Source organism: Scyliorhinus canicula, chromosome 1 (genome assembly GCF_902713615.1).
Source record: "Scyliorhinus canicula chromosome 1, sScyCan1.1, whole genome shotgun sequence".
NCBI classification, from domain to species: domain Eukaryota; kingdom Metazoa; phylum Chordata; class Chondrichthyes; order Carcharhiniformes; family Scyliorhinidae; genus Scyliorhinus; species Scyliorhinus canicula.
This window is the reverse complement of record NC_052146.1, coordinates 100546840-100574704: the sequence shown is the minus strand read 5'-3', so window position 1 is coordinate 100574704 and position 27865 is coordinate 100546840. Positions and strand designations below refer to the sequence as shown.

The window sequence follows — 27865 nt, the reverse complement described above, 5'->3', positions numbered from 1 at the left end:
CTCCCTAAAAGAATGAAACTTCAGGACATGGATATTTCATTGTGAGGTATGCAATACTTAAATCACAAAAGCATATCCATCCAACCCATTCACATTATACAAGTTCCTGTCCCAGTCTCTAGATTGGTAACTAGTCAGCCCTTAAACACATGACAATGTATCGGCCATCACATTATCCTTTCCAGGAATATGTACCATTTCAATATTGAACTGTTGTAATTATATATTCCATTGGAATAATCTTGTGTTCCCGGTTTTAAACCTCTCTGTAAGCACAAGTGGGTTATGGTCTGTGAGCCAGGTTTTGTTTATCGTCATGTCGGACATAGACTTCAAAGTGCTGCAGGGCTAGCAGCAAGGCTAAGGTTCCTTTTTCAATGGTGGGATACTTTCTTTCTATGTAACGGACTTAGTTTTTTCAAAAAATACCCCACCAGCCTCTCTTTCCCTGTATCATCTTGTAGTAGCGCTGTCCCCACCCCCAGGTCACTGGCATCTGTTGCCATTTCAAACTGTCTGGAAAAGTCCGGGGTGGTCAGCACCAGTTCATCCACTAACATGGCTGTCGATCCCTAAAATTCTACTTGACATTCTGTGGATCACAGCTTTTTCACTTGTTTCTGCATCATGTCCAACATGCATTGTAGTTCAGTCTCTAACTGAGCCAGACTCCATGGTTTTAATTAAGGCGGGGGGTGGCTTATTTGGTTCAGAGTTTCTTATGCCTGTATCATGGTTAGTTAGCAAGTTCTCCCTGGTGCTTTCCTTTAACTCTGTCTATACTGTAAGGGTCCTTCCTGTTTATTCCCTTATTTCCCCTTTCTTTTAATTTTGCCATTACATTTTTGATCCATGGATGATTAATGGACATGTGTCTTTAAGGCAAGCAGCCTGTATCTTTAATTCAAACAGAAGAGTCCAAAAGGCTGTTCTGGATTAACAGGTGTTCCAGACTGTCCAGCATCAGTGACAGAGCAATGGGTTGGGACATGGTTTGATTGACTGGCTGGTGACCAATGAATTGGCCCAAAAGACTGTGTTCTCCCCTGAAACAGGCCATGATTGATTCTGATCCCACTGGAATGTTTTTCAGAGTTCCAAGATTTGAGCTTGGTTTCAGTTTTGATTCTGGCAGCATGGTGAAGGGTAACTCTCTCCATAAAGATCCAGCTAACTCTCTCCATAAGGCCAATATGAGGGCTGGTTCTCTCTCCAGAAAGCTTGGTGGGTGCTGTTTTCCTGGAACTACAGAGGCCTGAAGACAAACCATGAACTGAAATCAAAGTTTGATATGAAGCAAGGTGCCTCTCCAGCAAAGAAATAAGTACTGCATTTTTGAACGGCAGTGTACCTGAATGAATGAATCTACAAAGAAGATCATTACAGTCTGTAAACCAAAGTCTTTAATATGCAACCCTTCTGTGAAGAAAGTGTGCTCAAGAACCATTATAGAATCCCTACAGTGCTACAGCAGCACAGTGGTGCAGTGGTTAGCACTGCTCTCTCACGGCGCCGAGGTCCCAGGTTCGATCCCGGCCCTAGGTCACTATCCATGTGGAGTTTGCACATTCTCCCCGTGTTTGCATGGGTTTCACCCCCACAACCCAAATATGTGCAGGGTCAATGGACTGGCCACGCTAAATTGTTTCTTAATTGGAAAAAATGAACTGGGTACTCTAAATTTATTTTACAGTTACAAGCCAGGTGACTGTGATTATTGGGCAGCTAAGGGCCAAAGACTTTGGGGATTTTTAAATAATTATTGGTTAATTCACTTGTGTTCTGTCTCCGGAGCATGTGGAGCTAGAATTGACTGCGCACTAGCCCAGGGTGTCGTAACAATACTCCTTTGGTTTCTTTCGTACATCAGTCTCTTTCTGTATCTCATGTAATGCAGTCAGTCTTTTTGGATTGTCCAATGAATATTTATCAAAATTTCGAGGATCTCCTGCATATAAATTGCAAGTAGTATTGTTAATGCTGAGGGAAATATTTGGTTCATTCTTAATCGATAAGCACACTTCAATCCTTTGCAGCTTTACATTCTCTCTTGTCCTGTCCATGGTTAGGACAGGACAGTACCTTTCTTTATTTTACAGTTCTTCCATGTAAGCCTTTGTAATCACAGCCCTTATCTCCATTTAGTAAGACAGATCGAAACAATTTCTGATTTCCAGATTTCAACTGTTCTTCTTTACATTCAGAACCAGAGGATAGCACGTTATTGGCTGTATGAATGTTCTGTTTTTTGTTAACTCTTGCAGTGACAGAACCACTACATGGTTCTCCATCCGCCTCCTCTTACTTTTCAAAAGGAATTGGCTACTGATGATTTCACCTCCGTTGCTATTTACTTCCTCTACCTTGAAGAGGCACTGTGGTTTTTTAAAATGATGTGGTTTAACCAGCTGTTTACTTGGTATCACTTCACAGTGCTGACTGTCCTCATCCTGACTAACTGATGCCATGCTGACATGCATATTTTCCTTTAAAGCAGGTAAGCTGTGGGGAATATTTGCACCTGAAGTGAATTGCAATGGGTTTACTGCAAGAGGCTGTAACAATTCAATTTTAGGAAAGTCCAAGTCACTTTCATCTTCTGGTTTGCCGTCTTTTCTCCTAGCATTGGAAGAATTACTTGCCATTTGCTCAAGATCAATTAGTGACAGGTCTATTCGGTAACAGCTGTTTGTCATGACTTCATAATCAGAATCGGCATCGAATTCAGAACTCTCGTCAGACTCTTCATCCCTGCCACCATTCTTAAATCAGACTTCTCTTTCTTATGGTCACCTTTAGTCTTAGATTTTTCAGAATCTGGTGATCTACCACTTTCATTTGACATGTGATCAATGTCTGTCAACATTTTTTTGAGTCATTTAATACCCAATGAATTCTCCTAACTCTCACATGCAGTACTGTTGGCATGTAATGTGTTAACTGCGGTAGTCCCCTCAGATTCTCTGTAATCATGGATGAAGCCATAACCTTCACTCCCGCTAAATCATTCTCCAAAAGTAAGTCGACTCCTTCCACTTGGAACTTCTGAACCACTCCGACAACTATTGGACCTGACATTAAATTACTCCCAAATGTACATTATACAATGGAACTGGGAGATAATCTCCACCTATCCCATTCACTAAGTTTTCATTAAGCTCACTGGAGGGAAAATCAAATCCTTCAGAGGAGATGGAAGCTAGGGTAGTTGCATACTCCGGTAGAATGTAGGTGGTAAGGCACAACACTAGTGGTCCCCACTGACTACACCTGCGGGAAGTGCACCCAACTCCAGCTCCTCAGAGACTGCGTTAGGGAACTGGAGCTGGAGCTGGATGAACTTCGGATCATCCGGAAGGCAGAGGGGGTGATAGAGAAGAGTTACAGGGAGGTAGCCACACCCTAGGTGCAGGACAAGAGTAGCTGGGTTACAGTCAGGGGAAGGAAAAGAAACGGGCAGACAGTGCAGGGATCCCCGTGGTCGTTCCCCTTCAAAACAAGTATCCCATTTTGGATGCAGTTGGGGAGGTCGATCTACCAGGGGAAGGCCATAGTGGCCAGCTCTCTGGCACTGAGTCTGGCTTTGTGGTCAGAAGGGAAGGGGGTGAATAGAAAAGCTGTAGCATGAGGAGACTCAATGGTTAGGGGAACGGATAGGAGATTCTGTGGTCGTGAACGAAATGGCCGGGTGGTATGTTGCCTCCCGGGTGCCAGGGTCAGGGGTGTCTCGGATCGCGTCCACAGGATTCTTAAGGGGGAGGGGGAGCAACCAGAAGTTGTGGTGCACATAGGCACCAACGACATAGCTAAGGAAAGGGATGAGGATCTAAAAAGTGATTTTAGGGAGTTAGATTGGACGCTAAAGAGCAGATAAGCAGAGTAGTAATCTCAGGATTGCTACTGGTGCCACGTGCTAGTGAGGCAAGGAACAGAGAGAGAGTGCAGCTGAAAACATGGCTACAGGGCTGGTGCAGGAGGGAAAGCTTGAGATATGTAGATCATTGGGACTCCTTCTGGGGAAGGTGGGATCTGTACATGAAGGACGGGTTGCACCTAAACTGGAGGGGCACCAATATCCTAGGCGGGAGATTTGCTAGAGCTCTTCGGGAGAGTTTAAACTAGTTTGGCAGGGGAATGGGAACCAGAGCTATGGATCAGAGGATAGAGTTGCTGTTGAACAGGCAGAAATAGTATGCAGCGAGCTTGTGAGGAAGGATAGACGGTTGATAGGGCAAAGTTGCACTCAGTGGGATGGGTTAAAGTGTGTCTGTTTCAATGCAAGGAGTGTCAGGAATAAGGGAGATGAGCGTGGAGCATGGATGAGCACTTGGAACTACGATATTGTGGCCGATTTCACAGGGGCAGAAATGGTTGTTAGATGTACCAGGGTTTAGATGTTTTAAGAAAAGGAAGGGAGGTAAAAGAGGAGGGGGAGTGGCACTGTTAATTAGTGAGTGCATCACAACTGCAAAAAGGAGCTAGTCGAGGAGGGTTTGTCTACTGAGTCAGTATGGGTGGAAGTCAAAAACAAGAAAGGAGCAGTCAGTTTATTGGGAATTCTCTATAGACCCCCCCCCCCCCCCAATAACAGCAAAGAGATGGAGGAACAGATTGGGTGGCAGATCTTGGAAAGGTGCAGAAGTAACAGAGTTGTTGTCATGGGTGACTTCAACTTCCCTAATATTGACTGGAACCTCCTTAGTGGAAATGGTTTGGATGGAGCTGATTTTGTCAGGTATTCCCAGGTAGGATTTCTGACTCAATATGTAGACAGGCCAACTAAGGGGAAGGCCATATTGGGTTTGGTGCTTGGCAACAAACCAGGTTAGATGTCTCAGTGGGAGAGCATTTCGGTGGCAGTGACCACAGCTCCTTGACCTTTACCATAGTCATGGAGAGAGATAGGAACAGACAGTATGGGAAGGTATTTAATTGGGGGAGGGGAAATTATACTGCTATTAGACAGGAGCTGAGGAGCATAAATTGGGAACAGTTGTTCTCAGGGAAATGCACATCAGTAATGTGGGGGTTGTTTAAGGAGCACTTGCTCCGAGTGCTGGATAGTTTTAGGCAGGAGAATGGCGATGAGACAAATATCAGCCATAATTGAATGGTGGAGCAGACTCAGTGGGCCGACTGACCTAATTCTGTTGCTATATTTTATAGTCTTATGGAATTGAGGACCTGGTTGGTGGAATCCTTGGACTGCAAAAGAAAGGTCCATGGCCAGGACCTGAGAAACAGGAGACGTGGCTCAAAGCAGTGTTATCTGATAGATGATGTGGTGCTGGGTCCTCACTTGGGTTATCACCGCCAACCTCACCATCAGCATAGGAGTGGTCAATGTCCTCCCCGGCCAGCAGGATGGCTCTGTCCTCGAAGTCTATGAGGACCTTCAACTCTGGCATCCCTGTTACCACCTGGGACCCCTCCCTCCTGTTGTGTTTCAGCTGCTCCGACATGAAAACAGTTGGAGAGTATAAGGAGGACAAGTGTCACGGCAGATGATAAGGATGCCTGGCATGTGTGGATGGTGGATGGTGAGCGGGACCAGTGAGAAGGTGAGGACACGATACACAGGGGAGATGAAGATGTGTGTGGGAGAGCAAGTGGTGGTGTCCCTAGAACTGGCAGTGAGAGAGATCCTTGTGGTTTTGTGAGTTGAGAGCGATGAGAAGAGTGACTAACCTGGCAGAACAGGAGATCATTCATACTCTTGTGGCACTGGATGGCTGTCCACTTTTACAGGTATTGCACATCACAATGGGCCTCTACAGCATGCAGGAGTCTCCCCAATGAGGCATCTGAAAACTTGGGGTGTATTTCTTGGCAACCATCACTTCCCTGTGACTTACGAAGTGTGGCTGGTGTGGGTTTTGGGCGGCCTTTAAATGTGGCGCGCCAATGATTGGACCGCTGAGGTGATGCCGGGGTTAGCACAGGGCTAAATCGCTGGCTTTGAAAGCAGACCAAGCAGGCCAGCAGCACGGTTCGATTCCCGTAACAGCCTCCCCGAATAGGCGCCGGAATGTGGTGACTAGGGGCTTTTCACAGTAACTTCATTTGAAGCCTACTTGTGATAATAAGCGATTTTCATTTCATTTTCATTTCATATCAGAGGCCACCTTGCCAGCAACACAGCGTGGAATCCGTGGCAGAAAAGCTTTGGCACTAAATGGCGCACTATACGGCGGGAAAAGCTGCCACTGCCATCGTTGAGCTCAACGCCACTTTTCGCGCCTGCCATCAGCCTTTGCCGATTTCAGGGAAAATCTGCCCATAGTTTTCTTTGATAAAACTATTTGGTTTAGGTAGGAATTTCAAAATCATTCCCATTACATCCTTCGACTCTCCATCCTGAAGTCCTTCATTGAAACCTTGTGAAAATAGAACATTTGGTAATCCCTCCTCAACTCTCCTTCTGAAACATCTTGGGAAGCTTCACAATTTTAACAACGTGCATTTCATACACATATATATAATATATACAAATGTTGTTTTGTTCTGCTGTTATTGAATCAGTCCAGTTTATATTGTGGAATTGATTCCACAGCCTAAGGCAAAACAGCAGTGGGTTCCAAAAGTAATGTTGTGACTATTTCCCATTAGTTTACCTTAACACTGGCAAAATGCTTAAAGGTTTCAACATGATAAAATGTTGGCCCAAAATGGAAAGGTTAGGGCTCTCAGCATGTTTGAGTCAAAAATAAGGCAGGTTTCATGCTCCTGCAGCAATACATCGAGCACAAGGTGATAGGTGTATGGAGGAGGGGGCAGTGATGCTGATGGAAATCACCTCCACAGATTTGTCCAAGGAGATACTTCTGTCAGCATTGTTGCAAAGTTCACTTCACCATGCTGTCCCTAAAATTGGAATTAAGATTTCCACTGGCAATGCAAGGATAAACTGCAACAGTCTTCAATCTTTCACCCAGCCATTTCATAAAATAAGATGCAATTGCTTTTCTCTGAAATGCAAAATGATCCCATTGCACCTAAAGAAAGTGCAGTTAGATGGTATATCATGACAGGAAAGGAATCTTGCAGTTTGCTTTGCTTATTTATGATCCGAGGGACTTACTTTGGAAGCATTGAGGTTGTCTGGCAAAATTGTCCAATAAGTTAATGCCCACAGGGTTTTGATTGTGTCATCACAGCTTTGAGCTCAATAATTCTCTCAAGTTTATGTGAACAGAGTGAAGAGGACAGTTTTGTGGCAAGCATGCTCTTGTTTTGAATCACAATAAAGCTCATTGGGCAGGAGGTATAGAAGAGGCAGGATTCACCGTTTCTGAGACTAAGTGCTGGCGCTGGTGTGGGAACAGTGGCGTTTTACGACAGCAAAAATGGCGCAAAAGCTGCACCGATCCTCTGTCTGGTGGGGGGCTTAGAGCCCCCAGCTTTAGCTGCAGATAAGGCCGGAGAATTGTTGGTTTCGTGGGCGTGCAACATGGTGGCGGCCGCCCAGCCTGCCAAATAATGCATCCCTTTGACCAGGCTCGCCACCCCTGGACTGTCCCCTACTAGTGCCCCCACCCCCGCCAAAGCCCCCCTACCCGCGGAACGGCTCCCACCTGACTGTTCAGTCCGCCGCCGCCATGCCGGGTTCCCAAAAAAAAAGGTGTCCCACGCCTTCGGGAACTCGGCCCATCGGCGGCAGAGCATTGGGGGAGGGCCTCAGGTAACTTCCTGAGGCCGTCCCGGCGGAGGCGAGTACGCCTTTTTGGAGGGGGCGGAGCATCACGAAAGTGGGGCGTTCCCGATTCTGTCGCAAACGGGGATACTCCGGCCGATCGCCGAACGCAAATTCGGAGTCGGAGAACGGAGAACCCCGCCCTATGCACGCAGCTGGGTGTGAGCGTGGAAGCTGTCAATCACAGCCTAGCTGAAGCAATTTTAGAGAGTTCATAAATTCATAGAAATTACAGTGCAGAAGGAGGCCATTCAGCCAATCGAGTCTGCATCGGCCCTTGGAAAGAGCACCCCACTTAAGCCCACACCTCCACCATATCCCTGTAACCCAGTAAACCCACCAAACCTTTTTGGACACTAAGGGCAATTTAGCATGGCCAATCCACCTAAACTGCACGTCTTTGGACTGTGGGAGGAAACCGAAGCACCCAGAGGAAACCCACGCAGACACGGGGAAAACATGCAGACTCCGCACAGACACTGACCCAAGCCAGGACCCTGGAGCTGTGAAGCAACTATGCTAACCACTGTGTTACGTTCTGCCTCTACAATAAAAGGCTTGCAGATCAAAGATCTGAAGGGGTTCAAACCCAGTTGACTGGTTTTCTCTTTCCAGGAATTGACAGGTGTTCTTCCTCTGCCTAAGCCAGCAGGTGTATTACACAGGTAAGTTTTAAAGCAGTGATTTATTTTTCCACTGCCTCTATCTGGACTGCTAGCTTTGAGACAGGGGTCTTTCTTATGGGGGGCTTCCAGGCAGGGGTCTTTCTTATGGGGAGCTTGCCTGCAGAGACCTCTCTTATGGGGGGCTTCCAGGCACGAGTCTCTCTTGTCGGGGTATGTGGTCGGGGGTCTCTCTAATTAGGGGGTCTCTGGTGAGGGTTTCTAATGAGGAGTCTCTGTCGGTGAGGGATCTGGTGGGGTTGGGGTGGGCAGGTCTTGCATTTTGTGGGGGAGGGTGGCCCACTGATGGGCTTTGGGGCATTCCTTAAAGATTTACCCCCTTGGCCAACTATATGGTCTCCTGCGTCAGGGCCATATTTTGTTAAGACCTGGACAAATTCTTGCCCACTTGATTCACGGTCCAGAGGACCGAACACTTAAGCAAGCCTGGAGAATATGGTGCCCGGCCTGTTAATAGGATTAAAATGCGTCTTAATGACTCATTTGCATCCTCTTGCTGGCACGAGGCACAAACCTCGATCCTGACGCCAGTGGGGGACCAGAGCAGTGGAACAGACCTAACACCCCCCAATCTTTTTTTCTGCCCACGCTGGATTCTCCACCACCTGCCACCAGTAGCAAAGTTCCTGATGTGGCAGAGAATCCAGCCCAATAAGTTAAGTTCACATTGAAAGCACATGCCTTGCTATTCATCCAGTAGTCTACTCCTTAATTTTTCAGTTAATATTAATTGTCACTGAAAGAATGCAAATAAGAATTCAGAACTCAGGCTCATAAAAATAATTTAAAACTGGGGCTGGATTTTCCAATTCTGGGGCTATGTCCGCGTGGGAACGGTGGCGTTTTGCGCCAGAAATCATGGCGTAAAAAGGCCACCGATTACCCTTTTTGCTGGGGGCTAGCAGGAAGGCAGCACAGAACACCCGGCTCCAGCTACCGATACGGCCTGAAGAATCGGCGGGTCCGTTGCCGCGCATGCGCACGGCGGCGGCCTGCAGCAGCCGCGCCATCAACATGATGGCGACCGCGCGTGGACCCAGCCCGCAAAATAGTCCCCCCCTTCAGCCGGTTTGCGCACCCCGGACTGCCCCACCACAGAATTTAAAACAAAATGTCACTGTCAATTAAAAGCAGTATTGATAAATTCACACTGAGGTAGATTTTGGCAGCTGCAATGCATGGAGCTCTCTCTCAGCAGATAGTTTACATTTAGTTTCACAGGCTCTACAGGGGAGATTCAAATTCTCACTTGTAAACAGAATATGTGGCCAACACAACAGCTTGAATTTTCTGAGAGACAAAAAACCTGGGCTGGATTCTCCGTATCAGCAGCCAAGTGCCTGCTCAAATATGACCCCACAGCCCACCCCCTAGCCAACCCCTGGCTACCCCCTACCAGTCTCACAGACCTAGCGGAAACCCTCCAGCCAGCGACACAGATCCCAGACGAGTGTGGCGGTGCTGGACACAGTCCAAGGGGGCTAGGGAAGAAATTGTCGGTCCCCTAGTTGAGATGTTCGAATCATCGACAGCCACAAGAGTGCTGCCTGAAGATCTGAGGGTAGCAAATGTTGTGCCCTTGTTTAAGAAGGGCTGTAGTGATAAGCCTAGGAACCACAGATCGGTGAACCTTACTTCTGTCCTGGGTAAGTTGTTAGAAGGCATTCTGAGGGACAGGATCTGCAGGCATTTAGACAGGCATGGGCTAATTAGGGAAAGTCAGCATGACTTTGGAAGGGGATAGTCATATCTCACGAATTTGATTGAGTTTTTTGAAAGGGTAACCAAGAAGGTAGATTAGGGCAGTGCGGTCGACGTTGTCTGCATGGACTTCAGTAAGGCCTTTGACAAGTCACCGCATGGTAGGCTGTTGCAAAAGGTTCAATCTCACTGAATCCCGGGTGAGGCAGCTAATTGGTTACAAAATTGGCTTGGCGACCAAAGCCAAAGTGTGGTTGTGGAGGGTTGTTTTTCAAACTGGAGGCCTGTGACCAGCGGTGTGCCTCAGGGATCGGTGCTGGGTCCACTGTTATTTGTTGTATATAGCAATGATTTGCATGAGAATATAGGAGGCATTGTTAGTAAGTTTGCAGATGAAACCAAGATTGTTGGCATAGTGGATAGTGAAGAAGGTTATATAAGATGGCAACAAGGATCTTGACCAATTAGGCCATAAGACTATATGATATAGGAGCAGAATTAAGGCACTCGACCCATCGAGTCTGCTCCGCCATTCAATCACGGCTGATATTTTTCTCATCCCCATTCTCCTGTCTTCTCTCCATAACCCCTGTTCTTAATCAAGGACTTATCTATCTTTGTCCTGAAGACACAGATGTGTGATTTGGCTCAGTGATTTGGCCTCCACAGCCTTCTGCGGCAAAGAGTTCCACAGATTCAACACCCTCTGGCTGAAGAAATTCCTCCTCATCTCTGTTTTGAAGGATTGTCCCTTTTGTCTGAGATTGTATCCTCTGGTTCTATTTTTTCCCACAAGTGTAAACATCCTCTCCACATCCACTCTATCCAGGACTCGCAGTATCCTGTGAGTTTCAATAAGATCCCCCTTCATTCTTCTAAACTCCAACGAGTACAGACCTAGAGTCCTTAAACGTTCCTCATACGGCAAGTTCTTCATTGCAGGGATCATTCTTGTGAACCTCCTCTGGACCGTTTCCAAGGCCAGCACATCCTTCCTTAGATACGGGGCCCAAAAACTGCTCACAATACTCCAAATGGGGTCTGCCCCAAGCCTTATACAGCCTCAGAAGTACATCCCCGGTCTTGTATTCTAACCCTCTCAACATGAATGCTAACATTTAATTTGCCTTCCTAACTGACGACTAACCTTAAGAGAACCCTGAATAAGGAATCCCTAGTCCTTTTATGCTTCTGATTTCCTCAGCATTTCCCCATTTAGAAAATAGTCCATGCCTCCATTTCTCCTTCCAAAGTGCATAACCTCACACTTTTCCACATTGTATTCCATCTGCCACTTCTTTGCCCACTCTCCTAGCCTGTCCAAGTCCTTCTGCAGCCCGCTTGCTTCCTCTATACTACCTGTCCCTCTGCACATCTTTGTATCATCTGCAAACTTAGAAACAGTGCCTTCAGTTCCTTCTGCAAGATTATTAATGTATATTGTGAAAAGTTGTGGTCCCAGCACAGACCCCTGAGGCACACCACTAGCCACCAGTTGGCATCCTGATAAAGACCCCTTTATCCCCACTCTCTGCATTCTGCCATTCAGCCAATCCTCTTTCCATGCCAGGATCTTACCCTTAACACCATAGGCTCTTAACTTATTTAACAGTCTCCTATGCGGCATCTTGTCAAAAGCCTTTTGGAAATCTAATTAAATCACGTCCACTGGTTCTCCTTTGTCTAACTTCCTTGTTACCGCCTCAAAGAACTTTAACAGATTTGACTCCTCTTGACGAAGCCGTGTTGACTCAGTCCTATTTTATCATGCACTTCCAAGTATTCTGCAATCTCATCTTTAATAATGTATTCTAAAATCTTACCAATGACCGAAGTCAGGCTTACCGGCCTATAATTTCCCATCTTCTGTCTCCATCCCTTCTTAAACAGCGGTATTACATTAGCCACTTTCCAGTCCTCTGGGACCCTTCCTGCCTCCACTGATCCCTGAAAAATCCCCACCAATGCCTCCACAATCTCCTCAGCTATCTCTTTTAGAACCCTGGGATTTAGTCCATGTGGTCCAGGTGATTTATTCACCTTCAGACCTTTCAGTTTCCCAAGAACCTTCTCCTTCGTGGCGGCCACTACACTCACCTCTGCTCGCTGGTTCTCTTGGAGCTCTGGCATCCCACTGTGTCCTCCACCGTGAAGACTAATGCGAAGTAACTTTCAGTTCCATTTCTTTGTTTCCTACTATAACTTCTCCAGCCACATTATCCAGTGGTCCAATGTCTATCTTTGCCTCTTACCTTTTATATGTTGAAAAAAAACTCTTCCTATCTTCTTTTATATTACTAGCTACCTTGCACTAATACTTCATCTTCCCACCCTCTATTGCTTTTTTAGTTGACCTCTGCTCGCTTTTAAAGGCGTCCCAATCCTCTGGCTTCCCACTAATCCTCGTCACTTTGTTTGCTTTTTCTTTTGCTGCGACGCTGTCCTTGACTTCCCACGTCAGCCATGGATGCCTTGTCCTGCCCTTTGCATGTTTCGTCTTCCTTGCGATGAATTTCTGTTGTGCCTCCCGAATAACCCCCAAAAAACCCTGCCATTGCTATTCCACTTTCTTCGCTGCTAGTCTCCTTTTCCAATCAACTCTGGCCAGCACTTCCCTCGTGTCTTTGTAGTTACCCTTTTAATTGTAATACCGTTACATCTGATGGCAGCTTCTCCATCTCAAACTGCAGGGTAAATTCTATCATTGTGGTCACTGTTCCCTCAGGGTTCCTTCACCTTAAATTCCCTAATAAAGTCTGCCTTATTGCACTTCACCAAATCCAGAATTGCCTGTTCCCTAGTCAGCTCTGTCACAAGCTACTCCAAAAAAACATCTCTTAGACATTCCACAAATTCCTTTCCTTGGGATCCACTACCAACCTGATTTTCCCAGTCCACCTGCATATTGAAGTCCCCCATGTTTATTGTAATATTGCCTTTTTTACATGCCTTTTTTATCTTCTGATTTATTTTCTGCCCCACATCCTGCTACTGCCAGTGGGTCGATGAATGGCAGATGAAGTTTAATTTGGATAAATGTGAGGTGATGCATTTTGGTAGATCAAATCAGGGCAGGACCTATTCAGTTAATGGTAGAAAGTTGGGGAGGGTTACAGAACAAAGAGATCTAGGAGCACAGGTTCATAGCTCTTTGAAAGTGGAGTCGCAGATGGACAGGGTGGTGAAGAAGGCATTCAGCATGCTAGGCTTTATTGGTCAGAATATTGAATACAGGTGTTGGGACATCTTGTTTAAGTTGTACAAGACATTGGTAAGACCACACATGGAATACTGTGTTCAGTTCTGGTCACCTTAGGAAGGGTATTGTTAAACTAGAAAGAGTAGAGATTTATGAGGATGCTTGATGGTCTGAGTTATAAGGAGAGGCTGGATGGGCTGGGACTATTTTCCCTGGAGCGTAGGAAGCTTAGGGGAGATCTTATGGAGGTCTATAAAATAATGAGGAGCAAAGATAAGGTAGATTGTCAACATCTTTTCCCAAGGGTAGAGGAGTCTAGAACTAGAGGTAAGAGGGGAGAGATACAAAGAGACCAGAGGGGACATTTCTTCACACAGAGGGTGGTGAGCATTTGGAACGGGCTGCCAGAGGCAGTGGTAGAGGTGGGTATGATTTTGTCTTTTAAAAAGCAGTTAGACAGTTATATGGGCAGGGTGGGTACAGTGTGACATGGGCCAAATGCGGGCAAGTGGGACTAGCTTAATGATAGAAACTGGGCGGCATGGACAAGCTGGGCCGAAGGGCCTTTCTCCATGCTGTGAGCATCTATGACTCTATGAGTGACTAGTGTGATAATATAGGAATAGTAGCAAGAGATATTATTATGCATTCACTCAGAACAGCACATAAGCAAGCATTTTAACACCCTCCCCACCCCACCCTCCACATACTAGTTAGCATAATTTTACACAAATGTATAACCATCCATTCTTTCCAGAGGTGATTTGAAAGTAAAAAGCAGAAAACAATCTTTCAGTACTCAGATTGAGAGGCCTCCTATGTATCAGCACAATTCCAAAATTACAACATGGCAAGGAGTTCCTATAAACTGCTTCAAAACAGATGAAAAATACTCTTTCAACATTTTGAAAAATTTAGCAAACAGGCAGTACACTCGAGGAACTATATTAAGGAGCATGGTTTAAGATGGTACAGATGACATGCTCGAGGGGCCTAGCTAGACATGCAAAAACTAATCACTAGGTGGATAGTATTAATTTGTAAAACGTCAACCAAAAGATTCGGAGCTGGATACTCCATTCCTGCATCGAAGTGCTGACGCCAACGGAGGATCTGTGGTGTTTCATGATGTAACAATTGGGACCACACCCGGATAGATTCAGCTACCAGTGGGGGGCTAAATGTGTGAAAAACGGTGGGAGAATCGGCGGGTCATGCGTAGGGCAGCCGCACGCACACTTACACCACCCACACACGCACCGATCGCACCGGAAAAGATGGCACCGGTTATGCTGGATCGCGTACCCGTCCACCTTGACCCCACAGTCCACCTCCTGGCCACCCCCCACTGCTCCCCCCAGCCCTGGCAGAAGCCCCCCCCCCCCCCCCACCGGCCAACGGCATGGCTCTCGGAGGAGTATGGCAGCCCCTGTGCCGATTATCCACCTCCTCAGGCCAGTGCCTGAGGCCCGCCCCGTGATGCTCCGTCCCCACCGGCCGAATTCCTGACGGCATACGTTATGTGTGCTTACATCGTCCGGGAAGCTTGTGTGGCGGCTGCGGATTCAGTCCAGGGCCGCCACTCGGAGGAGGCCGATCGGCAGGCATGGGGGGCTTGATTCAGGGCTGGGGGCAATGTGGGCGGGCGATCCGGGTTGTGCGAGCAGCACTACTTTGGCTGAGTCCACCATGGAGCATGCGTGGCTATTGCAGGCCTCTGTCATGCACATGCACGGCCTTTGTACGGGAAGTGTTGGGGGCCGTATCGGCAGCTGGAGCTGTGAGCTCTACGCTGCCTCCCTGCTAGCCCCCAGCAAAACGGGGAATCAGTGGTGTTCTGACACCAGTTTTCCTGGCATAACAGACCACCGTTTTCACACCGGCGTGGGGATTTAGTCTCAAAAACGGAGAATCCAGCCCCCTATGTTAAAAAGTCGCAAGTACAGCAAAATTGGAGTTGATCCAGCAATACCTCACAATGCACATTTGGGGTGTTAATTTACATCTGCAGACTAATTAGGTGGCCAACGGCAAGGAGGGACAAATGGAAGAGCACCTCATCTTTTTTTAAATAAATTTAGAGTACCTAATTCTTTTATTTTTCAATTAAGGGGCAATTTAGTGTGGCCAATTCACCTACCCTGCACAGCTTTGGGTTGTTGGGGTGTCACCTACGCAAACACGGGAAGAATGTGCAAACTCCACACGGACAGTGATCCAGGGCCGAGATCGAACTCGGGTCCTTGGTGCCGTGAGGCAGCAGTGCTAACCACTACACCACTGTGCTGCTCCTCAGCACCTCATCTTTTGATTAGATAACCCAGGCTTCTGGTCTCAGTGAATTCAACAATTTCACATCATAAACCCTGCTTCCATTTTGTGTGTTTTTTTGTCTTTGGGCAGCAGCTGTTGGTAATCATTCTGTTTTCCCTTTTACACCTGCAGGCCCATCTTTTGTTTCTTTCCTTGATTCATTATCAAGCCCCTTTTATTGCACCGTCATCTCTTTTGTCACTTAATCTATTCCAGTTTCCTCCCAGTTGGAGACTTTTGTTCTGCCCACCCCTCTCAATTTCTTACCGCTGTAGTTGCATAAAACCCCAACACATTTCTGACTGCGTTTTCTGCCAATGCCGTACATGCGCAGTTGTATACGCTACATCATATTTATAGGGACAATGGGCAGCAGGGTACATATGCGACCACCATCTTTATAGTGGAAGTGTGCAACATGAACCCAGCTTATTTACGTTCAAGAACTTTGTAAGATGCATCAAAACAAAGTGGCTGTCGGCATTTTGTAAAATCATATTTAGTTCTGCAAAGTCATTGCCTCATTGATCCTTCTCATACTTAAGAGATTTGAGAATGTGACAGAGATGCATTTTAAGGCAAGATTCTGCCCCATCACTAAACTGCTGGAATTAGGAGCTCAGTGCAACATTCCATAAGTTTTCTTTCCTATCTTGACTGAATCTTTCGGATCACTGAATATTTAGCAACATATGTTCACTCACAATGTTTAGAAACTGAGAGAGAGGAAGTATTAAAGTGAATTGAGGATTCTGGATTGTCCCTGTTACTCCTTGTAAAATACTGCAATACATTCTCCAAGTGTCAATAAAATGCTTGATATTCCAAGCAACCTGATGGCTGGGTGATGTGTGGGATCCATGAAACTCACCAACTAAGAGAATATTAGAATGCAAAAAGGAGTTGGCAGTGTGCTGAGAAAACTGATGTGTACATATTGGAATTCTGTAACTATGTGGACCAGTGCGCATGTACAGATGGTTATTGGTGACCATCTTGCACGGCCATATTGCATTTTCAGGACACAGGTGTCCATTTCTAACTTTCTTCAGTTCTGACAATGTGCATGTAGAACCCAAATGTAGAATGAAAACAGAAAATGCTGGATAAACACAGCAGGTCTGGCGGCATCGGTGGCAAGAGAAACAGAGTTAACATGGTGTAATGAACTCCAATTGGCTTTATTGGTTGGCCAATTGGAGTATGAGCTCCCTCAATGATAGCTCATTGAGGGGGCCCATATAATCACCTGTGTAGGCTTTGTGAGCCAGTCTTAAGTTGACTGGACTGCTAGCAGCACTGTTTGTAGCTGCTCCTGTAATATCGTTATTGTAAATAAATATTGGTGTGGTGACGGAACTCCTGCCTCCTGTGGATTACTACAGTGGCGACGAGGTAAACTACGAATTTTGCGGAGACCAGCTGCCGCACTCGGAGGGTAAGCCTTGCCATTTTAAAAATGCCGTTTTTTGGGAGGTTAGAGGCATTCGACCTGGCTATTGGGGACTGGTCCCAGTATGTGGAGAGAATGTGTTACTTCTTCCGGGCAAATGATATACCGACGGACGAAAGGAGACGGCTTATCCTGCTGTCGGCATGCGGACCCTCCGCTTTCGCCATTATACGTAGTCTGACTTATCCCAATGCGCCGGACACGAAAACTTTCCAAGAAGTAACGGAATTGGTGAAAGAGCACTACGACCCAAAACCACCCCTCATTTTGCGTAGGTACAGATTCTACACAGCGAAGCGGGAAGACAGGGAGTCAGTCACAAATTTCTTGACCCGCCTGAGAAGGCTGGTGGAAAAATGTGAGTTCGGCCCGACGCTAAATGAAATGCTTGGGACCGATTAGTGTGTGGTATAAACGACCTCACAATACAGAAACGCCTGTTGGCGGAAACGGAGCTAGACTGCAGGCAGGCGTTACAGCTCGCACTGTCCCTAGAAAAGGCAGCAAGTGGGTCGCAGGAACTACAGGGCACGCCAATGGAGGTAGATACCTGTGAGAGGGACTGCCACAACGGGTCCTGCTACCAGATAGTCGCTCTCAGGAAAAACCTGAGGAATAGAGGGAAAAAGGAAAACCCCAGAACTGCCCCCAAGTCTGCCAGGACTAACTGGAGACAGAGGGAAGTACCGGCTGAGGCACCCCCAACAGAGAAGGACCGTTTCTAGCACCAGACAGAGTGGGGTAACAATGACAGAAACCCTAGAAGGAGGTGGCAAAAGAGGAATAGCAGGTGAGGACGCAGGGAAGTACACAACCTAGACGCCCCATCCTCCTCCAAAGGGGAACAATTATATAATATTACAACTAAGAAAGCAGAACCCATTAGGATTACCCCACGGGTGAACGGGCGGCCGACAGTAATGGAAATAGACACGGGTGCGGCCATATCAGTAATCGGAGTGGCAGCATTTAGAAAAATCAAAGATGGACTCCAGCCACTAACCCTAACAAAAACATCGACAAAACTTAAAACCTACACGGGGGAACCCCTGGAAGTTCTAGGCACGACTCATGTACCTGTGGAATATGAGAAACAATTGCTCAGATTACCGTTGACGATATTAGAGGGCTCCGGACTGAGCTTAATTGGACGGAACTGGCTGAAAGACCTAAAATTAGATTGGATGAAAATTTTCCAGAGTGGAAGCGGGCAGTTGAGTGGAGTACTCCAAAAATACCCGGAGGTCTTCCAGGAAGGTTTGGGGGAAATCATAAGCGCCAAAGCAACTTTGCACGTAGACCCGGAAGCCCTTCCGAAATTTTGTAAGGCCAGGCCGGTACCTTTTGCATAAAGAAAGAAAGTAGATGATGAAATAGAAAGGTTACGGCGCGACGGCATTATCAGACCAGTACAATTCTCGGAATGGGCAGCGCCGGTGGTACCAATTTTGAAGCCAGACGGCTCGATACGTCTCTGTGGAGATTTCAAACAGACAGTAAACAAATACGCACTGCTGGACAAATACCCAATCCCGAAAATAGACGACCTATATGCCAAATTGGCAGGTGGGCTTTTGTTCACGAAACTAGACATGAGCCACGCCTACCTGCAGTTAAAACTGGACAAGGATTGCCAGAAGTTCGCTACGATCAACACCCTGAAGGACCTTTTTCGTTATACTAGGCTACCTTTTGGAGTGTCATCAGCCTGCGCTATATTCCAGCGTACAATGGAAAATATTCTGCAGGGACTACCGCAGGTGGCGATTTATTTGGACGATGTCTTAATCACGGGTAGGACAAACAGGGAACACTTAAGGAACCTGGAGGAAGTGCTCAGGCATTTCGCAAAGGCAGGCGTACGGCTAAAAAGGGAAAAATGTGTTTTTCTGGCCCCACAAGTGACATACCTGGGATATAAAGTAGATGAGTCAGGTTTACATCCATTAGAAGACAGAGTAAGGGCAATAAAAGAAGCCCCAGCTCCCACCACGGTCCAGGAGTTACGATCATTTCTAGGGTTGGTAACCTATTATGGAAAATTTATTGAAAATAGGGCATCCATCCTAGAACCCCTCCACCAGCTACTAAAAAAGGGGCAAGAATGGAAATGGTCCAGCCGCCAAAACCGAGCATTTAGGGACATTAAGGAACAGCTGTCACCCGAAAATGTCCTAGAGCATTATGACCCAAGGAAGGAGTTGGTGGTCACTTGTGATGCATCCCCCTACGGGGTAGGAGCTGTCTTAGCCCATAGAGGAAGGAATGGGGAAGAACGGCCAATAGCCTATGCTTCGAGGACCTTGGCGATGGCTGAGAGGAAGTATGCCCAAATCAAGAAGGAAGGAAGAGTAAAGTAATTTCACCAGTATCTGTACGGGCGGAAATTCACCATAGTGACGGACCATAAGCCGTTATTAGGGTTATTAAAAGAAGACAAGTCAATACCCCTGATTGCATCAGCTAGAATCCAACGCTGGGCGTTGCTACTGGCGGCATTTAGATACGTTCTGGAGCACAGACCGGGAACGCGAGTAGCACATGCAGATGTTTTCAGCAGACGTCCCCTCCCGGACACTCTGCCGCAAATACCAAAAGTAGAGGAGAGAGTAATGACTCTAAATTTTTTGGACACCCTACCAGTAGACGCACAACATATTCGGTTGTGGACGCAAAAAGACCCAGTTTTAGCCAAGATGAAGCATTTACTGCTAACAGGGGAACTGGAAAGACCAGTGGAGACCCAGATGCACCCATACTGGAGCAGAAGGGACCAAATAACCGTAGAAGACGGTATCCTATTATGGGGAGCCCGGGTAATGGTCCCAGCTCAGGGCCGTCAGGCAATCTTAACTGAGTTACATCACGGACACCCAGGGGTGTCTAAAATGAAGATGCTAGCTCGAAGCTACGTTTGGTGGCCAGGTTTGGACACAGACATAGCAGCCTTGGTACGTCGGTGCCAGGAGTGCCAACAGGGGCAAAGAGTGCCACCAGCGGCGCCATTGCACCCGTGGGAATAGCCAGGCAGACCGTGGACCCGCCTGCATATTGACCATGCCGGCCCTTTCATGGGCTCAATGTTTTTGGTGATAGTGGACGCCCACTCCAAATGGTTGGATGTCCACCGGGTAAACACGGCAAGCACAGCATCGACAATTGAAAAGCTCAGGGCCTCATTTGCAACACATGGACTTCCGGAGGTACTGGTGTCGGACAACGGAACGGCATTCACAAGTGGGGAATTTGGAAAATTCCTGAAGGAAAACGGAGTCCGTCACATCAGAACGGCCCCTTACCATCCAGCGACCAACGGCCTGGCAGAGAGAGCGGTCCAGACACTTAAAGCGGGACTCAAGAAGCAGCCGGCAGCGTCAATAGACACAAAGCTCTCCCGCTAGCTGTTTGATTACAGGACCACACCGCATTCCACAACGGGCATACCGCCAGCTGAACTCTTAATGGGAAGGCGGCTGTGAACGAGGCTGAGTCTCCTTTTCCCAAATTTTACGGGGAAAGTGGGGAAACAACAGGAGGCCCAACGCAGGGGGCATGATAATAGTCGGCAGCAGAGACATTTCCAGGTGGGGGCACCGGTTTGGGTCAAGAATTATGGGAATGGACCAACGTGGGTCAAAGGCATGGTAGAGTCCCAAACAGGGCCCATATCCTATGAGGTTTCAATAGGAGGTAAGGTGCTGAAGAAACACCTAGACCAAATAAGGGCAGCGGAACCACACCTGGAGGCAGGCGAAGCAGGACCACCTCAAGCTGGGATAGCCCAGATGGAAAGGATACCCCAGCCCCGAGCAATTTCTCCAGACCCCATCATCCAGTCATCAGAGTCGGAGATGGACACACTCGACGAGGCCGCCGCGACACCTCTCCCCGAGGAGGAGGAAGAACAATTTCCAAGGAGGTCATCAAGGAAAAGACGGGCACCTATAAGGTACACCCCGCCCACATCGGAGAACGACCCGGCGGACGACACAGAGGTGACAGACCCAGACATGAGGAGCAGGAAGAAGCTCAGAGGAATGCCAGCTGGCAGGAATTCCTCGGACCTTGGGGGGGGGGAGGGGTGTAATGAGCTCCAATTGGCTTTATTGGTTGGCCAATTGGAGTATGAGCTCCCTCAATGATAGCTCATTGAGGGGGCCCATATAATCACCTGTGTAGGCTTTGTGAGCCAGTCTTAAGTTGACTGGACTGCTAGCAGCACTGTTTGTAGCTGCTCCTGTAATATCGTTATTGTAAATAAATATTGGTGTGGTGACGGAACTCCTGCCTCCTGTGGATTACTACAGTGGCGACGAGGTAAACTACGAATTTTGCGGAGACCAGCTGCCGCACTCGGAGGGTAAGCCTTGCCATTTTAAAAATGCCGTTTTTTGGGAGGTTAGAGGCATTCGACCTGGCTATTGGGGACTGGTCCCAGTATGTGGAGAGAATGTGTTACTTCTTCCGGGCAAATGATATACCGACGGACGAAAGGAGACGGCTTATCCTGCTGTCGGCATGCGGACCCTCCGCTTTCGCCATTATACGTAGTCTGACTTATCCCAATGCGCCGGACACGAAAACTTTCCAAGAAGTAACGGAATTGGTGAAAGAGCACTACGACCCAAAACCACCCCTCATTTTGCGTAGGTACAGATTCTGGTGGCCATCTTGCACGGCCATATTGCATTTTCAGGACACAGGTGTCCATTTCTAACTTTCTTCAGTTCTGACAATGTGCATGTAGAACCCAAATGTAGAATGAAAACAGAAAATGCTGGATAAACACAGCAGGTCTGGCGGCATCGGTGGCAAGAGAAACAGAGTTAACATGGTGTAATGAACTCCAATTGGCTTTATTGGTTGGCCAATTGGAGTATGAGCTCCCTCAATGATAGCTCATTGAGGGGGCCCATATAATCACCTGTGTAGGCTTTGTGAGCCAGTCTTAAGTTGACTGGACTGCTAGCAGCACTGTTTGTAGCTGCTCCTGTAATATCGTTATTGTAAATAAATATTGGTGTGGTAACGGAACTCCTGCCTCCCGTGGATTACTACACATGGCCAGCATATCGCCCCTCTGGGAGTGGGAGTGGTGGGGGGGGGGGGGGGGCTGCCATTTTACATGGCGGCATCCCATTTTAGGTATCTGGGGTGCATGGTCTGTGGTTGGGCAGACTTTGGAAGTTTAATATCACTAGCTTTGTGGGGAGGATGAAGGTAAACAGAGAATTTGCTGAAGTGGGACAATTTCCTTTTGTCGTTGGATGGCCGGGTGCAGTCAGTAAAGATGAATGTTTTGCTGCGATTCTTGTTCTTGTTTCAATGCCTGTTGGTATTTTAGGTCAAGGCATTTTTTAGGGGGGCGGACAGGCTGATCTCCTTGTTTGTTTGGGCAGTGAAGTTGGCTAGGATTAGGAAGGCGATACTTCAGAGGGGACGACAGGCTGGGTGGGGGGGGAGTTGGTGGTGGTTAGGCCTCCCAAATTTGATGTATTATTATTGGGCAGAAAATGCAGAGAAGATTTGGGGATGGAGAAGGGTGTGAGAGGCTTTGTGGGTGAGAATGCAGGTAGGCTCTTTCAAGGGATTCAGGGTTGCGGGCGCTGGCAATGGGATGTATTCAGTGCCCAGGGAAGTATTTGGTGAGTCCAGTGGTGGGAGCCACGTTGAAAGTCTCGAGGCAGTTTTGGCACCATTTTAGGTTGGGAGCTGGGTCAGGGGGTTTGCCGACTAGGGGAAATCATGGGTTCGATCTGGGGAGGATGGACGCAAGGTTCCAAGGATGGGAAGAGAGTGGGACTAAGGAAATGAAGGATCTGTTTCTGGGAGGGTGATTTGCGAGTTTAGAGGAGTTGGGCGAGAAGTTTGGGTTGACGCAGGGCAAAAGTTTCAGGTATATTCAGGTACGGGACTTTGCAAAGAAGGTCTTCCCAACCTTCCAGATAGCAGCGGCCTCCTCGTTGCTGGAGGTGGGGGTGTTGGAGAGGGGTGTCGTCTTGGTGATTTACGGGAAGATTTTGAAGGAGGGCGGGGTATCCATGGAGGGGGTTAAGGCGAAGTGGGAGGAAGAGTTGAAGGGGGTGCTGGAGAAAGATCTGGAGAAAGGTGCTGTGAAGGGAAATGCCTCGACTTTATGTGCGAGGCTGGGGCTGATACAGCTGAAGGTAATGTACAGGGCGCACCTTACAAAGTCGAGGATGATCCTGCTGTTCAAAGGGGTGGAGGATGTTTGTGAGCGATGTGAGAGGAGCCCTGCAAACCTGTACATACGTTTTGGTTCTGCCCGAAGCTGGAAAGGTTTTGGAGGGCGGTGTTCAGCACCATTTTTGGAGTTCTGCATGTGGACATGGAGCACGGTCCCCTAGAAACCATATTCAGGATGTCGGACCAACTGGAGCTGCAAGCAGGTGCGGGGGGGGGCAGATGTTTTTTTTAGCCTTCGCCTTGCTCGTTGCTCGGAGGCGGGTCTTGTTTCTCCACCCTGTGCCTCGGCGTGGTGGGGGTACCTACTGGAGTTTCTGGCCCTGGAAAAGGTGAAATGTGCTCAAAGGGGGAGGGGGGGGGGGTGTGTGTGATGGGTTCTACAATTGTTGGAGTTTGTTTATCATGCACGTTCGGGAGTTGGTCACCGTTGGCTACTGGCAGGGTATGGTGGGCTGGGGGGTTTTGTATGGTCGTTACGAATTGTAAAACTGTTGAAAATGTATTGAATAAAAATGCTTTGAAAAGAACATGGGAGGCACCGTGGCACAGTGGTTAGCACTGCTGCCGGGGACCCGGGTTCAATTCCGGCTTTAGGTCACTGTCTGTGTGCAGTTTGTCCCCTTGTCTGAGTGCGTTTCCTCTGGGTGCTCTGGTTTCTTCCAAAGATGTGCGGGTTAGGTGGATTGGCCATGATAAATCCCACCTTAGTGTCCAGGGATGTGTAGGTTTGGCTATGGGGTTAGAGGGATTGGATAGAGTGCTCATTTGAAGTGTTGGTTTGGACTCGATTGGCCAAATGGCCTCCTTCTGCACTTTAGGGATTTCATGATTCTATGATTCTATCTGACTTTGCACTGTCTGTACATGCATAAGACCTCTGTTGTTAGTTTTTCAGTAATGTAAAAAAATGCTGCTTTTGAGCCCAGCAAATGTTAGCCAAGTGAAAGCAGTACCGTTTGGGTAACTACTGGACACCATTCCATTTAGAAGCATGGACATTTGTAGTTAGAAGACGGTCATTCATCCCATCATACCTATGATGCTGCTGGCTCCTTTAAATTTATCTCCCTGCTGTGCCCTCATATTCCTAACGTGTGTGATGAATGTAGAAATTGTGAGATATCATATTTCATATATGTGGCAGTAATGTTGTTAAAAACACTGATTTAAAATGCATACATGCAGTGGGTCTATTAAAGCTGTAATTAAGGTGTCATAACTGGTGAGGTAATTATTGATTTTAATCATTTACTTATTTACAGACAGATGGCTAATGGAACATTGTTTTGATTTCAGGAGATTCCCGGGGAGGGGCGGGGTGGGGATGATGGATAATTTGAGGGATGGTGTTTGGTCCTAGCTAAGCAGGCCATGGGACATCTTAATGGGATACAGATGATGTAATTAATAGGAGGAGCCAGGTCTGTCAGTCGTTTTTGCAGTTTGGAAGAGGATTGGAGTCTAACAAGACAGGATTTTCAGGTTGTCCCTGAAAGGATCTGTCTCTCCAGATGTCCGCACAGATTAGTAAGTAACCTTGGTTGTTAACTTGATTTATAAGTGGACTTTGAACTGGATAAAAGCAAATTACTGCGGATGCTGGAACCTGAAACAAAAAAGAAAATGCTGGAAAATCTCAGCAGGTCTGGCAGCATCTGTAGGAAGAGAAAAGAGCTAACGTTTCGAGTCTGATGACTCTTTGTCAAAGCTGACAGACAGAAAGTGGGAAAAATTGATATTGTGGAGTGAGAATGAAAGATAAGTCATAACCATAGAAACCGGGTGCTATTTTAACAGGTGGATTTTGAACTGTATTGGATTATATTGAAATTTTGGAATATATATAGTGGTAGGTCGAGCTAGTGGGTTAAAGTTTTTTTCCTTTTATTAGATAACCATTTATTTGTTAATAGTAAAGATATTTCTTTGGTGTTCATGTTGTTAATGTTTAAATTATAGTTTGTTTGAACATAAAAAGGTGGCTTCGCTAGAGTTCTCATTTTGGCCCTTTTCACTCAGTTTTGGGGGGATCTTTCATATGAGCTGTCTTCAGTAAAGTTGTGAGAATTAGAGGATGTCAAAATCTCAATGAAAGAATATGGCACGAAGAGGAGCGATCACTCGTCCCCCTGTTGGTCGGATGTTGGTGTGGTGCTCTGTGGGAGGAAAGATGGAGGTAGCAAGCTTGCTGGGTGGGGCTGCACACATTATGGTGGACGCATGGTCGAGGTTATGGCAGTGGAGTTGAGCGGCTTTTTGCAAAGCATTTTGAGCGACATGGGACAGAGATGATGGGAATGTTCAAACAGCTGGTGGGGGATACGCTGGCCCTGATAAAGGAGGCTCTTGGAAAGACATCAGAGACAGTGCGGTATCCCCGCATGTGCGTGGGTCTCACCCCCACTTCCCAAAAATGTGCAGGATAGGTGCATTGGCCACACTAAATTGTCCCTTAATTGGTAAAAAAAAATAATTGGGTGCGTTAAATTTATTTTAAAAAGAGAGACGGTGCGGGAGCGTGTTGAAGGGGGTGGAGGAGGCATTGTCACGGCACAGCGACCAGCTCCCCTTCATGAGAGAGGAGCTGTGGAATGTGGAGGAGAGCACTAAAGGGCTGAGAGCCAAAATAGAGAGCCTGCAGAACAGGTCACGTCACAGTAGCACAATCTTCAGAATGTGGGACTGGCTGAGGGGCTGGAGGCCGGTGGAATACTTTTTGGGGATTTTCACTAAGCTTATGGGGGAGGAGGAGCTCGAAAGGGCTCATCAGTCGCTCCGACCGAAGCCAAAGACAAATGAGCCACCAAAAGTTGTGATAGTCTGTTTTCAGAGCTATTAGATGAAGGAGAGGGACATACAATGGGTCAAGCAGAATCAGGAGGTGAAGTGCGAAGGCAGTAGTATTCATATTTACCAGGATGTCACTGTGCAGCTGTCATGGCGGTGGGCGAGCTTTAATAGGACAACCTTTAAGAGGGCGAAGGTAGTGCTGCACACGAGTAATGTGCAGTTTGGGGTGGTCTACCTAGCGAAGCTGAGAGTGACGTATAACTCCCAAGGACCAATTATTTGAGATAGCAGAGAAGGTGGAGGCATTCATGAGGGCGAAACGACTGGGACTGAACTGAGTTTGGACTTTGCTTCCTTATGTTGTGGCTGGGAGGGGATGGCTTGGGGACGGTTGAATATTGGGTCGGGATTTTTATCCCTTCGACCATAAGACCATAAGACATAGGAGCAGAATTCGGCCACTCGGCCCATCAAGTCTGCTCCACCATTCAATCATGGCTGATATTTTCCCATCCCCATTCTCCTGCCTTCGCCCCATAACACCTGATCCCCTATTGATCAAGAACCTATCTATCTCTGTCTTAAAGACACTCAGGTGATTTGGCCTCCACAGCCTTCTGCGGCAAAGAGTTCCACAGATTCACAACCCTCTGACTGAAGAAATTCCTCCTCATCTCTGTTTTAAAGGATCGCCCCTTTAGCCTGAGATGGTGTCCTCCGGTTCTAGTTTTTCCTACAAGTGGAAACACATCCTCTTCATGTCTACTCTATCCAGGCCTCGCAGTATCCTATAAGTTTCAATAAGATCCTCCTTCATCCTTCTAAACTCCAACGAGTAGAGACCCAGAGTCCTCAACCATTCCTCATACGACAGGCTATTCATTCCAAGCATCATTCTTGTGAACCTCCTCTGGACCCTTTCCAAGGCAAGCACATCCTTCCTTAGATATGGGGCCCAAAACTGCTCGCAATACTCCAAATGGGTGAGATGTCAAAGGCAGTTGTCTGGGAGGCTCTAGAGGCAGTGGTGAGGGGGGAGGTGATCTCGTTTAAGGCCAGGGACAAAGAGGAAAGGTTGGAGTGGCAGAGGGTAATAGATGAGATGTTGGTGGTAGATGGGAGTTATGCAGAAGATGGGGACCCAGCGAAGTTGGAAAAGAGGAAGGAACTGCAGGCGAGCTTTGACCAACTGTCTACCAGGAAGGCGGTGCGCCAACTGAGGCGAGCAAGGGGTGCAGTTTACGAGCATGGAGATAAGGCCAGTATGTTAGCAGGTCACCTTCGGAGGGAGGCAGCATTAAGGGAAAGTGTTCAGGTGAGGGACAGGGCAGGGAAGTTGGTGGTGGCTCCGGATCTGATTAACAAGGTCTTTGAGGAATTCTATGAAAGGTTGTACAGGTCAGAGCCACCTGGGGGAGACCGGGAGATGCAGGAATTTCTAAATTGGCTGGAGTACCCGAGGTTAGGGGAGGGGGACAGGGCTACATTAGAAGGAGCGATAGTGGAGCAAGAGTTAAAAGATGCGATTGGGAGGATGTTGTCAGGGAAGGTGGCAGGGCCGGATGGGTTTCCGATGGAATATTATAAAAAATTCAAGGATAAGCTGGCCCGCCTGATGGTGGGGATGTTTGAGGAGGCAATAGGGAAGGGGATGTTGCCACAAACTTTGGGGCAGGCATCGATTTCCCTGTTGCTTTAAAAAGATAAGGATCCGACGGAGTGTGGGTCGTATAGGACCATATCACTTCTGAACGTGGACGCAAAAGTGTTGGCGAAGGTACTGGTCGGTAGGTTGGAGGAGTGCCTCGCGAAGGTGATAGGTGAGG

General features: G+C 47.5%; 1 protein-coding gene across 1 annotated transcript in view; it reads right to left on the bottom strand.

The window, feature by feature from the left end:
- The window catches only part of LOC119975033 (receptor-type tyrosine-protein phosphatase U-like), a 1028343-nt gene that overhangs the window by 898766 nt on the left and 101712 nt on the right, over nt 1-27865 (bottom strand). The gene's annotated exons all lie outside the window — the stretch shown is intronic.